The sequence below is a fragment of the Pelophylax lessonae genome, assembly GCF_965119305.1.
Source record: "Pelophylax lessonae genome assembly, chromosome: 3".
NCBI lineage: Eukaryota > Metazoa > Chordata > Amphibia > Anura > Ranidae > Pelophylax > Pelophylax lessonae.
In genome coordinates, this window is record NC_138770.1 from 646,872,442 (window position 1) to 646,885,125 (window position 12,684).

Here is a 12,684-nt window from a genome sequence, read left to right on the forward strand (position 1 = left end):
GCCTAAACCTTAGTAGTTTATGGCCCCAGAGCCTATTGGCCAAGTACTTCTGGTGACACCCCCTGGAGGGTCAGAGAAAAGGACAGGAACTGATAGAGAGTTCAGTCTTCATTCTACCATCCAAGCAATAACATCGCTTTAAGAGAAGGCCGATCGAATGTTCAGCTTCTGAAACTAAGATAATACCAGGACATTTTTAAATGCAAGTATATTCACTCTTTACCTTCATATTTCTAAATTGCTGTATTGTGTCTCTATTTCTTTGTAACCCATTTTTCTGTAAATATTTTTATCTGCACCAATATTAACCTTTCTTATAATTAAACCTTATTTTGAAAAGTGTTAACTTTGTCTCTAAGCTCTTAAACGCAAACTGACCCAAAAGAACCTGCCTCCTGAAAGAGCGCTACGGCTTAGGCTAACCTATCTGAACATTCTTGTCTGAGGTGACAGTGGGTGTTACAGATGGTTATTCTAAAGTCATAATTGATATTTCTAAAATTACGAGCGTCCTCTGGGCTCATTATAAACGTAGAGGTGGTGGCAGAGAAAGGGTTAATTGTTTAATTAGCCCGGTGACAATCGCTCTCAGTCTGCTGGCATCTAGATTGTGGTCCCGCAAGCTGGACAATCTGGGTGCAGCTGAGAGTGGCATTGTTACGCAAGTGATGGCAGGGTGTGGGATTGCCTGGTCTTTGGTCACGAGGTGGTTGAGAAAGCCAGGGGTCTGATACCCGCCACCATCACATGTACCCCTGTGAAATGGTGGAGATAACCCAGTTGTCTTCGATCAATTCCACCCAAACCTTTGAGAACTGCCACAGACTTCCCCCCACACACGTGAATGGGGGTGCCCCTTCACAGAGAGGGCTTAGCGGAAGACTTGGCTGGTTTCTGGGCCCAGGTCTTTTTCTGACCCTGCCCTGAAGGCTTGGTTCTGGATCCAGATGGTTGAGGCCATCGCCACTGTCTGGAAGCAGAAGCACTGGTAGTATGAGTGCTGGAGATTTTGAAAGAAGGACGCTTGCTCTTCCTTTTTATGGGTAATAACATACTCCCCCCCCCCCCGCGAGATTTTTTAGATATACTTTTCCAGATCATTACCAAAAAGGCGTTCTCCCTGAAAAGGGACGCAAAACAGTAACTTTTTACATGGTAATTCCGCAGACCAATTCTTTAACCAAAGGATTCTGTACATATGCACTGATATCAGAGAAAATCGTGACATTTGCATTATGGAGTCCTTAAGAGCATCCACTGCAAAACAAAGTGCGAGGTCGATCTGACTGATCTTCCACAGACTCTCCTTGAGAAGGAACTGTCTTGGACACTCGCTTCATACGGTCTTTTAAAGACTGACAAACTCCTATGGCTGCTACTGCTGGTTGTATCACAGAACCTGCAACTGCAAAGGAGGCTTTCAATAAAGAATCCAACTTGTTATCTGCTGGATTCTTAAAAACCTGGGCATTATCCACAGGACAGGTTAAACTCTTGTTAACCGCAGACATAGGAGCATGCACAGTGGGTATATTCCATTTCTTAGTAAACTTTTCCTCCATAGGATACAATAACGAAAACCTTTTAGGAGGAACAAAAAACTTATCAGGATGGTCCCAATCTTTATACATTTCTTGCTCCAAGAGCGGATGTATGCGGAAACGTCTGAGGACTATGAGTAGGGCGCAATGAGCCTAGAGAGGAAAAAGAGACTTCAGCTGTCTCTAGCGGAGGAAATTTGTATCCAGACCGGACCATTTCAGTAAGAGACTGAATAAACCATCCCTGGGCCTGAGTGGTAGAAACTCCCCTGACCCTGAAGTTGAAACCTCAGCTTGACCTTCCATAGGGTCACCATCAGCTACTTCTTCCACATCCTCTGCCCAATCCTGAACTGACTCAGGGAGTGGCTCAGGTGAGGGAGATCTATCACGTTTCTTCCCTTGAAACGCTGCAATGATACCAGCAATCCTACACTCAAGGCTGGCCAATGCCACAGAAAAATCGTCCTTAGTGACGTAGATTGCGACAGAAGTACTAGGAGTAGCTACTATGCCTGACAACCGTAATGGCTCAGATTGGCAAGTTGCCTCTGGCTCTTTAGGAGGAGTAGACACAATGGAAACACGGCTAGGACCTTCAAGGCCGGATGGTGGCATCACAGTGCCTTTTCCAACTGTGGGCAGACATTGCTTTAAAGCAAGACAAACTTAAGGTACTATCTTTAAGTGTACTCAAGGTTTGTGCCAAGCTTATTCAGCCTAATGCACACAGCACTGATTATCCCAAGATACAGGATCTGTTTGTGCCAGTAACATGCACCCACAGTGACTTATGCAACCCAGCTGCTGCTGCTCTGTGTCCCCTTCAGCCTCTGACAGAGGCTAGTGTGCTGGAAACAGTTCCTTGCAGAATGTGCCCGTTTATGCTGAGTCAAGCATGTGCGGCGTGGTATGTGGCGTCCATGTGCACGCCATTGCGTTAGAACACGCCCTCCACACGGCGTATGCCTGTACTTAAAGGCGAAGATTCCAGCGAGCAGGCGAATAGGCCTACGACATAGCCACGCAATCAAGGCACAGATGAACATGCGGACGCTTATGCGCCATGGCGAAAACAACAACAACCATATGGGGTGAGAGCAGCTTAGGCTGAATCTTGTTTATCACAGCTGATACCTTTCAGGTAATTAGCTCAGGGTAAAAACACAATGTGATAACAATAGGCAAAGAAATAATAATTTAAATCAAGCTGTGCAACAATCCCACAACTGCCTCAACAAGATGTAACTTGCAAGCATAACATCCATAGTCTCATGGAGGGATACATATGGCACATGGTCTCTGTTATCTTATTAAAAGGAACAGTGCATACATAGGCGTGCGCAGCCTATTGCATTAGGGTGTGCACCCTAAAGCACAAACTCGCGCGCGCGTGTATGTGTATATATATATTGTGACAGGAAGTCAGGTAAATCTGGGAATGTAGTCACTGAGAGGAGACACATTCCCACCTGCTTTGAAAGTTCACTGATACTATAGGGTGTTGGCTGCAGAGAGAGCCAGCAGGAAGTTGAAAACCATTCAGCTGTTCAGAATGAGGAGATCAAGGACTCTATAATTTGTCCAGAGAAAATCTATTGAGTGCTGCCTCCTGTCGCCGTGTAGGCTGGGAGAGGAGGACAGACATACGTGTACCTCCCGACGCCGTGTGGGCATGGGAGAAGGACTGCTGCCGCCTGTCGCCGTGTGGGCTGGGAGAGGGGGACAGTCGGATGTGTGCCTCCCGACAAGCTGGTGAGCATGGGAGAAGACCCCCTAAAGCGATGTGAAGCTAAGGAGGGTAACCACGAGTGAAGACGTCTCAAAGGTGAGAAGACAAAGTGTTCCATGTGAAGAGTGTGAAGAGAAGTGTTCCATGTGAAGAGTGTGAAGAGTAAAGGGACCTGTTAAATGAACTGTGTTCCATGTGAAGAATCTGAAGAGTAAAGGATCCTGTTATAAATGAACATGTGCTGTGTGAAAGAAAACAAAGGGACATGTTCAATGGACAATGTTTGTGCTGTGTGAAAAGCAAACAAATGGACATTTGAGTGTCTGCTGTAGGATCAGCAGTGTCGGCCCAACAGTAGGTTGGAAAGACTTCTTAGGTAGGTTCCAGCGTGAGAAGGTAGCCGCCCACAGAGGCAAGGATTTATTTTGTCTTTTATTTTATTTTGGCTGTTTTGATGCTTGCAATTGTGTTAAGTAAATTGCATGAATAAATCAGTCTTGTTTTTCAACCTCTAATCGGCTATCTCTGTGAAAACGCACCCCCAAAGGGGTCACCCATACGCCTACCACCGAGCTAATCCCTCACATATGGTGGAGGTATGCAGTGGGCATAAACAGAGATCCCTGCAAGGAAGTGCAAATGTTTGATGAACTTTATCTGGTGCATGAGATTGCACAATCTATGTGTGCAGGAGAGAAGATCCTGACAGAAAAAAATAAAAAGTGTTTTAAAGAGACAGCGGTCTCAAAATTATTTGATGAACTTTGTTGTGTCTGGTGCAAGTGACTGCACAAACTGTGTGCGCAGGAAAAGAGATCTTGCAAGAGAGAGAACAACTACATGTGTTAAAGAGACAGTGGTCTGAAAATTTTTTGCTGGACTGTGAAAAATTTGTTTGTGGAGTTATTGAAGATGGGGCGTTCAAAACGCCTGAAGAATGCAAAGATAGATGAAATGAGAGACCGGATTCTATGGATGGAGGGGATGTTGCCGTCTGAACCAGCCCCATCCATGCCTAAAGAGAGTCTACTAAAGAGGAAGGTTGTTGTCCCTAGCAACACTGATGAAACTGCTATGGAGACGCAGTGTGCTCAGATGAAAAGTAAACTCAAAATGGAGGAGATGTTGAAACATCTGATTATATCAAATGCAGCTCAACAGCAAGCAAATGCAGCTCAACAGCAGGCAAATGCGGATTTTCAGCGGAGCTTTGCAGCTCAGCAAAAGGCTCACCAAGAGAGCATGGCAGGCTGGAAACAGAGACGCCAGCAGCCAATGGAGGCCATCGGTTTGGAGGAAACCGAGTATGTGTGCAGGGCTGAGTTGGATGCCTTGCAACGGAAAATGGAAGAAAAGGAACAAGCCTTGGAATTGCTTAAAATGGAGCATAGAAACTTGCAGGAAATGAATGAACTACTCAAGTCTCATGTGTTACAGTGGGAAGAATCCACTGCTCTTCTTTTGGTCGAGTTGCAAAAACGCAGAGAGACTATAATGGAGAAAGATACCATCCTCATGGAAAAGGAAATTGAAATTCAGACTTTGCAGAAGCAAAGCATGTGTGAAATGTTGGAGTTGCGTAATCGGCTGGAAAAAAGTCTTCAGTGTTTGGAAGTTACAAAAATAGACCTGCAGGAGTCGCAGGAACAGAATGTCGCTCTGAAAACGACATTGTCTCTCAGCGACAATGAGAAAAGTGAAAGAGAGGCTAAATTACTGAGTACTGTGTATGAGCTCACCACTTTGAGCAATGTGGTAGATGAATTACGTGCAGACTGTGAAAGTTGGAAAGGTGAAGCCCAACGTTTCCAGCAGCAGTTAAAGGAGAAAGAAGCCTGTGTGGCAGAATTACAGTCTCATTCCCAGAAACTAGCCAATGAGGTGAAGGCTCTTATGCAGGGAAAAGGAGATTGTGAACATAAGAGGGAAAAAGTAGAGGCACAGCTTCTGGAATCGCAAGTCAAGGTGTCAGAAGGTGACCGATTGTGTGCTAAGCTGTCAGAGAAGGCAAACCGACTGCAGGTTGAGTTGGACAATGTTACAAATCAGCTTTCTCAAGCAGACAGCAAATCTAGAGAAATTGCGGAAGATTTTTCTATCTTGGAATCGCAGCTGCAAGACACGCAGGAACTCTTACAGGAAGAGAGGTGTCAAAGGCTGAGTTTTAGCACAAAGCTCAAACAAATGGAAGATGAGAAAAATGGCTTCCTGGAACAATTAAAAAAGGAGGCGGAAGCAAAGAAAAACCTATCAGAGCAAGTCGCAACATTGCAAGCTCAGATAGCGGATATGAAAAAACGCATGGAAGAAAGCGTTGGTTCATTACAGTGTGTTGAAGATGTGAAAAAGAAGTTTGATCAGATGCTTGGTGAAGAGAAGACTGTGTCTGCAAAATATGCAGAAGAACGCGCCCGTGCAGAAACGGAGGTGCGTGATAACGAGAGCAAAGCCCTGTTCTTGGCTCGCTCTTTGGAGGAAGCTCTAGAGTGTAAGGCTGAACTAGAAAGTGTTAACCAACAGCTGCGTACAGAAATGGAAGAATTGGTCAGCTCCAAGGATGATGTTGTGAAAAGAGTTCAGGAGCTAGAAAAGTCTAAGCGAGCCTTAGAACAGCAAGTAGAAGAGATGAAGATTCCGTTGCAGGAACTGGAAGAGGAATTCCAGGCAACAGAGGATCTGTCCCAAAGAGGGGATAGTGTGCCTGATGCAGTTTTTAAAAGGATCAGTGTTTTGGGGTCTGTCCTGAGTGAGCCTCAGAAATGTGATGACATGTGGCTTGAATCACCCCTTTGGAATAAACCGTTCCTTCAAAAACTTCAAGCATTGGAAAATGTATCATTAGAGCTTCAGCAAACAAAGGAGCTGAGTAAGAAATGTGATGATTTCTCAGTTCAGGCTGAAAACCTAGTGGGGAAAACTAAGGCTGTTGGTGAAAACGTGAAGCAAATGAATAAGTGCCTTTCAGGGAGTGTTTCCAAAATGGAACTGGTGAAAGACGGGTGGCAGAAGTTTGATCGTGATCTTGAGATGCATTCCATGTGGAATTCAGATAGAGAAAAAGAACTAGGTGACCTTGAGCGGTCAAATAGTTCAGCAGAAAGTGCATTGAAGAAACCTGTAAAAGAATGTGTTGCAGTTCCATGCTTCTTCACTGATGCAGAGAGGAGGTCTATAATGGATACCACCCAGATCGCTGGGTTCAACTGTGTTGTTGCCTTTAACCCCTATGTTGGTGTAAGGAAAGTTGATGATGTTCTGGTTGACTACTTCTGTGAAGAGTTTGGCAAGAAATATAAACTGAATATCAAATCAAATAGTAGGCCTTTACTGCGACTCGCTCAGGAGGGCGAAAAGTTTAAGAAGTTGATGAGTGCAAATGCTTCCGATCTGCCTATGAATATGAAATGTTTGGTGAATGATATTGATATCTCTGGGAAAAGGAACAGGGGTCACTTTGAAGAAATGTGTGACAGCCTGTTGTCTCAATTGGAAAATCCTCTGCACAGCATCTTAGAGCAAGCAAAGCTCAAGAAGGAAGATCATTCCCTTTTACAACAAAAAGTCAATGATTGTGTACAGATGTATGGAGAGGCAACTCAAGTCACAGAGGGATGTCAAGAGTCCCTACTTGGAACAAAGCTTAGTGAAGCAAAGGTTCTCAAAGTTTTGTGGAAAACATTTATGGATTGCAGAGAGAGGCGTCTTAAGAATGTTGAAGACATTAAGACTAGCCCAATTGAGTTGCCTATGGATCACGGTCCTCCATGGTGGATTGGACAGACGGTTATGAGAGACAAGCTGTCTGACATTTATGAGAAAGCTGTCAATGAAGATGACAGAAACGAGAAGGAGCAAAATGATGCCAAAAATGCAGTTGAAGAATGTGTATATGAGATGAGAGACAAACTGTGTGGCATTTATGAGAAATCTGTCAATGAAGATGACAAAACAGTTTCATCCGGAAGCTTGAGGATAATAGGAGGCTTATCAGTGAGTCAGCAGTGCCTGACACATGCGTGCCTGGAAATATGTGTCCCAACCCTAGGGTTGAAACAAGAGGGGGGGGTATGTGACAGGAAGTCAGGTAAATCTGGGAATGTAGTCACTGAGAGGAGACACATTCCCACCTGCTTTGAAAGTTCACTGATACTATAGGGTGTTGGCTGCAGAGAGAGCCAGCAGGAAGTTGAAAACCATTCAGCTGTTCAGAATGAGGAGATCAAGGACTCTATAATTTGTCCAGAGAAAATCTATTGAGTGCTGCCTCCTGTCGCCGTGTAGGCTGGGAGAGGAGGACAGACATACGTGTACCTCCCGACGCCGTGTGGGCATGGGAGAAGGACTGCTGCCGCCTGTCGCCGTGTGGGCTGGGAGAGGGGGACAGTCGGATGTGTGCCTCCCGACAAGCTGGTGAGCATGGGAGAAGACCCCCTAAAGCGATGTGAAGCTAAGGAGGGTAACCACGAGTGAAGACGTCTCAAAGGTGAGAAGACAAAGTGTTCCATGTGAAGAGTGTGAAGAGAAGTGTTCCATGTGAAGAGTGTGAAGAGTAAAGGGACCTGTTAAATGAACTGTGTTCCATGTGAAGAATCTGAAGAGTAAAGGATCCTGTTATAAATGAACATGTGCTGTGTGAAAGAAAACAAAGGGACATGTTCAATGGACAATGTTTGTGCTGTGTGAAAAGCAAACAAATGGACATTTGAGTGTCTGCTGTAGGATCAGCAGTGTCGGCCCAACAGTAGGTTGGAAAGACTTCTTAGGTAGGTTCCAGCGTGAGAAGGTAGCCGCCCACAGAGGCAAGGATTTATTTTGTCTTTTATTTTATTTTGGCTGTTTTGATGCTTGCAATTGTGTTAAGTAAATTGCATGAATAAATCAGTCTTGTTTTTCAACCTCTAATCGGCTATCTCTGTGAAAACGCACCCCCAAAGGGGTCACCCATACGCCTACCACCGAGCTAATCCCTCACAATATATATATATATATATATATATATATATATATATATATACACACACACATATACACACACATATACATACATACATACACACACACACAAATACACTCTTGCTTGCATGCACACATACATAAACAGATCTCAGTGTGAACTGCCAGATGTGCATTTACGATGCGGGAACAGGCTGAGAATTCGCAGCCTTTCCGCATTGCACAAGTGTGAACCGGGACTAAACAGCCCAGGTCAGGTGCTCTGTGTGAACAATATGTAGTATAAAAAGATTTAAAAAGTTTAAAACAATAAATCAGAACAATCTGCATGTGAATCTAAACTATCAGTAGGTAGCCATTTGCCAGATGTGTCTGACTAAGGCCTTTTTCACACGGTCCGCATTCCGTTGCGGACCGTGCTCGGCTCAGCAGGGATCGATCTGCCGATCCCTGCTGAGCCAGCGGATGACAGCTCCGTCTTCGCACACAGTGTGGAGACGGAGGTGTCAGAACCCCGCTGCTCTCTATGGGGAATCGGATGAGAGCGATCCGCCTGTCTGCTCTCATCTGATCCCATCCGATCCGATCCCCAGGATGGATGGAAAATAGGGTTTCCATCCTTCCGGATTTCACGGACAGGATCGGATGCGGATGGCAGCGGGTGTCAGCGGACATGTCACCGCTGACATCTGCTGCTCCATAGGGCTGAATGGGGCATCCGATCAGATCCGCCTAAAAAACTGACAGGCGCATCTGATCGGAACGCCCGTGTGAAAGAGCCCTAAAGCTGAACAAATTAGTAAATTAAATAAAAATGCGGCAGCATGAATGAGGAAGAAATAAACTTACTGTACATGGCTGAGAAAAAGATTAAAATCTGAAAAATATATATATAACATAAATAGACAATAGCTATCATTAAAGCTGCTAAACTAAAAGATTAGGGTGACTAACTAACTAGAGAATCCATAGAAAGAAAGATGGTTGTGCTAGCATACACTATAATAATAATAATAATAATTTATAGTGTGTATGCTAGCACAACCATCTTTCTTTCTATGGATTCTCTAGTTAGTTGGTTAGTTGGTTGCCAGTGTCCTTCACCTAAAGGTGGCTATAAAACCCATATATTATGATTTATGGCTCTGTGTCCCGTGATGTACGAAATGAAACAATGTTTTTTAGAGCCGATAGCCATCTCTTTTGTAAAAGCAATTGGAGTGGCTAACTAGCCACTTGATTGCTATTACAAACAGGGGGAAGGGACATCCCCCCCCTCCCGCCACCTTCCCCGGCTCTCTCAGGCTCTCCTGTCCTACCGGGAGACCCAACCCAATTTTTTTTGGGCAATATAGGGTAAGTGCAAAAAACTGTAAACTCTATTGACTCTAATGCCATTGCACATATTACCTGAATGTATTACCAATATTAAATATTAGGATAAAAAATAGGAAAAGCCTTTTTCTTTTCTCTTATGTTTTTTTTTTTCCGTTAAACAGCTTAGTAGATCCCTCCTACCTATTCTTATGTGGTAGTGCAGTTTTAATTTTAACATCAAATGTTGATATAGTTTTAGTCTTTTTGACTAATATGCCATTTTAGTTGTTGTAACAGAACTGCGACCCACAATACGCTTGTGTGCTTCCGTCAGAATACAGCTTCCTTCAGTCTTGAACATAGATATCAGATATCCCATACAAAACTAGCTGAGAATAGCTTGTATAAGTTCTGGAACATTTATTGAACAAACTCACACCAAATATATACCCCACCAGGTCAGGCGACTGATTACATTATCATATGCAGATGAAATTGTATACAGAAATATAATTAACATATCTAAGGAATAACCAACACAAACAGTATTCTACTTTCCCACTAGCAACTAATAGATGACAGTGATTTAATTAACTTGAGCTAATTAACTAGCAGACTTGCCATCATCGAGCTCATGAAGTACAATACACATTATTATAAGTGTAAACACATCACACCCTAATACACAGACAATGCTTTGATTTTTTAGGAGTCACAGACTTCATGGACACAGGCTATAGGTCCCACAGTGTAAAGTGGGATTAAATCAACATATATTTCTTGAGGGATATTGTTGATAAATATTACTGTCCCATTTGAAGTAATCCAAACTATATTCTCAGTGTCCGTTAAGTAGTTGTCCATCATTTTCTTGGTCACCCTGTGCCCCTAATAGACACAGGATGACTTACACATGAGAGGGGTTGGGGAAGCTGGAAAATGGGTTTCCAGAGCTCTCGAAGGTAAACTGGGTTCCACGGGCTCCCATCACAGTTGTATTTCTGTCATCTGAATTGTTTTAGTTGTATTTTAGTCGACTAAAACAGTGTTAATTTTGTTGACAAAATTTACACTGCCCACGCCTCAGCTGGATGGCTTTTGGACATCATGACTATTTCTAAATCTCTCTGTCCCTCAATAGACAATGAAGAAAATAAGATTTTTGAACTCACTGTGAAGTCTTTTTTAGTCCATTGGGCCACTCCGGTCTCACCCCTTTTTGTTGTCCCCCCAAATTTGTTGGGTAGAGGAGGGTTTAGCTTACAACTTTACTGTTTGCTAGTGTTCAAACCTCCACAGCACAAGAGGCAGTATAACCTGACTGCTGCCGAATTCCTATGTCCCCGTACCAACATCTTATATTTTCAGACGTCTTGTGGCTGATGTCCTCATCCTCTGCAGTAGTGGTGAGAGGTCCTTATTCTGCAAAGCATAGCTCTCGTGTAGCGCTCTTCTCCTCAGCATTCTCCTGTGAGCCCTGCCTGGTGTGACGAGGGATGCCCAGGGGGTGTGTCCATAACGTCCTAGGCTCACAGGAAGTGGGTGAATGACACTGAGCATCATTCAACCCAGGAGGGATCCAGCAGTGCAGGATAGAGGAGGACAGAGCTGTAGAGGGTGAATGACAACCTTTTTAATTTTTATTTAATTGGACATTAACCTTTTCAGCTCTGGAAGATTTACCCCCCTTCATGACCCGGCCATTTTTTGCGATACGGCACTGTAATACTTTACCCGACAATTACGCAGTTGTGTGACATTGTACTCAAATAAAATGTATGTCCTTTTTTTTTTACCCCTACAAATAGAAATTTCTTTTGGTGGTATTTGATCACCTCTATGTATAAATGAACAAATCAGCGCTAAATTTTATATAAATGCCACAAATAAATGTATATATCAAATGATGTCCATCAAATGTGAAAATAATAAATGACATATAAAATCACATGAAATAACATCAAATATATATATAAAGGTGCTGGTGAATGTAATATAAAGATCCGTGTACCAATAAATGTGCAAATAATGTTTAACAGCAAAAAGATTCTATATAACCATATGTGCAAAAGTGCAAAAGGATGAATAAATAATGAGCTAAATGCAATAAATACAATAATGTGCTCCTAAATGAATCTAAAAAGATATAATAATTTGTATTGCGATTAAAGTGCAAAAAGGATAACAGATGAATAGTGATGCTATAATAAAAAGTCGATCTTCAAAACTTTTTGTGCAAAACGATGCAAAAAAACAGCAGCTCATGATAGTGACGTGAGTGGCGTGATGTGCACTCAATTCCAATAATATCACCGATGTGACCGATACCCACAGTGAATCCAAACACTGTAAAGAATGGCCGCTCACCTTAAAGTGAATGGTATGAAGCATAGTATGGAGACTATTGGCGCGTTTCCACTGAGCTTTCTGGTACGGTTCGGTTCGGTACGGTACGCTATTTATGCCGTTTCCATTATGAATGGTACCCTAATTCCGAACCGTACCGTACCACTTTTTGGTACCCTTTCGTTGGGGTACCAAGCACATTAGACCCGTACCAACTGGGTGGAGCTACACTCTGCAGAACTTTGATTGGTTGACAGAGAATCGTCTATCACAGCTTTCCTGCTGTGACCAGCTACACCACGCCTATCATGAAAAGGGTACTATTGGCAGTGGAAACGCAATGTGTACCGTACCGAACCGTACCGTACTGAACCGAACCGTACCGTACCACTCAGTGGAAACGAGGCATATGTCTCCTGAGAAGCCTCAATCAGGTAGCCCAAGGGAAACGAATGGTGTAGATCAGTCCAGACAGGTTCCACTCGTCACTCTCCCTCACATAGATGTAACAACAAGAAGGGGGCTCACGGTGCAGTAATTTAAAATATTTATTTAACCACTTTACCACCGGAGGATTTTGCTGTCTTGCATCCAGGCCACTTTTTGCGATTCGGCACTGTGCGAATTTAACTGACAATTGCGCGGTCGTGCAACGCTGTATCCAAACGAAATTTACGTCCTTTTTTTTCCCACAAACAGAGCTTTCTTTTGGTGGTATTTGATCACCTGTGTGATTTTTACTTTTTGCGCTATAAACAAAAAAAGAGCGTAAATTTTTAAAAAATAATATTTTTC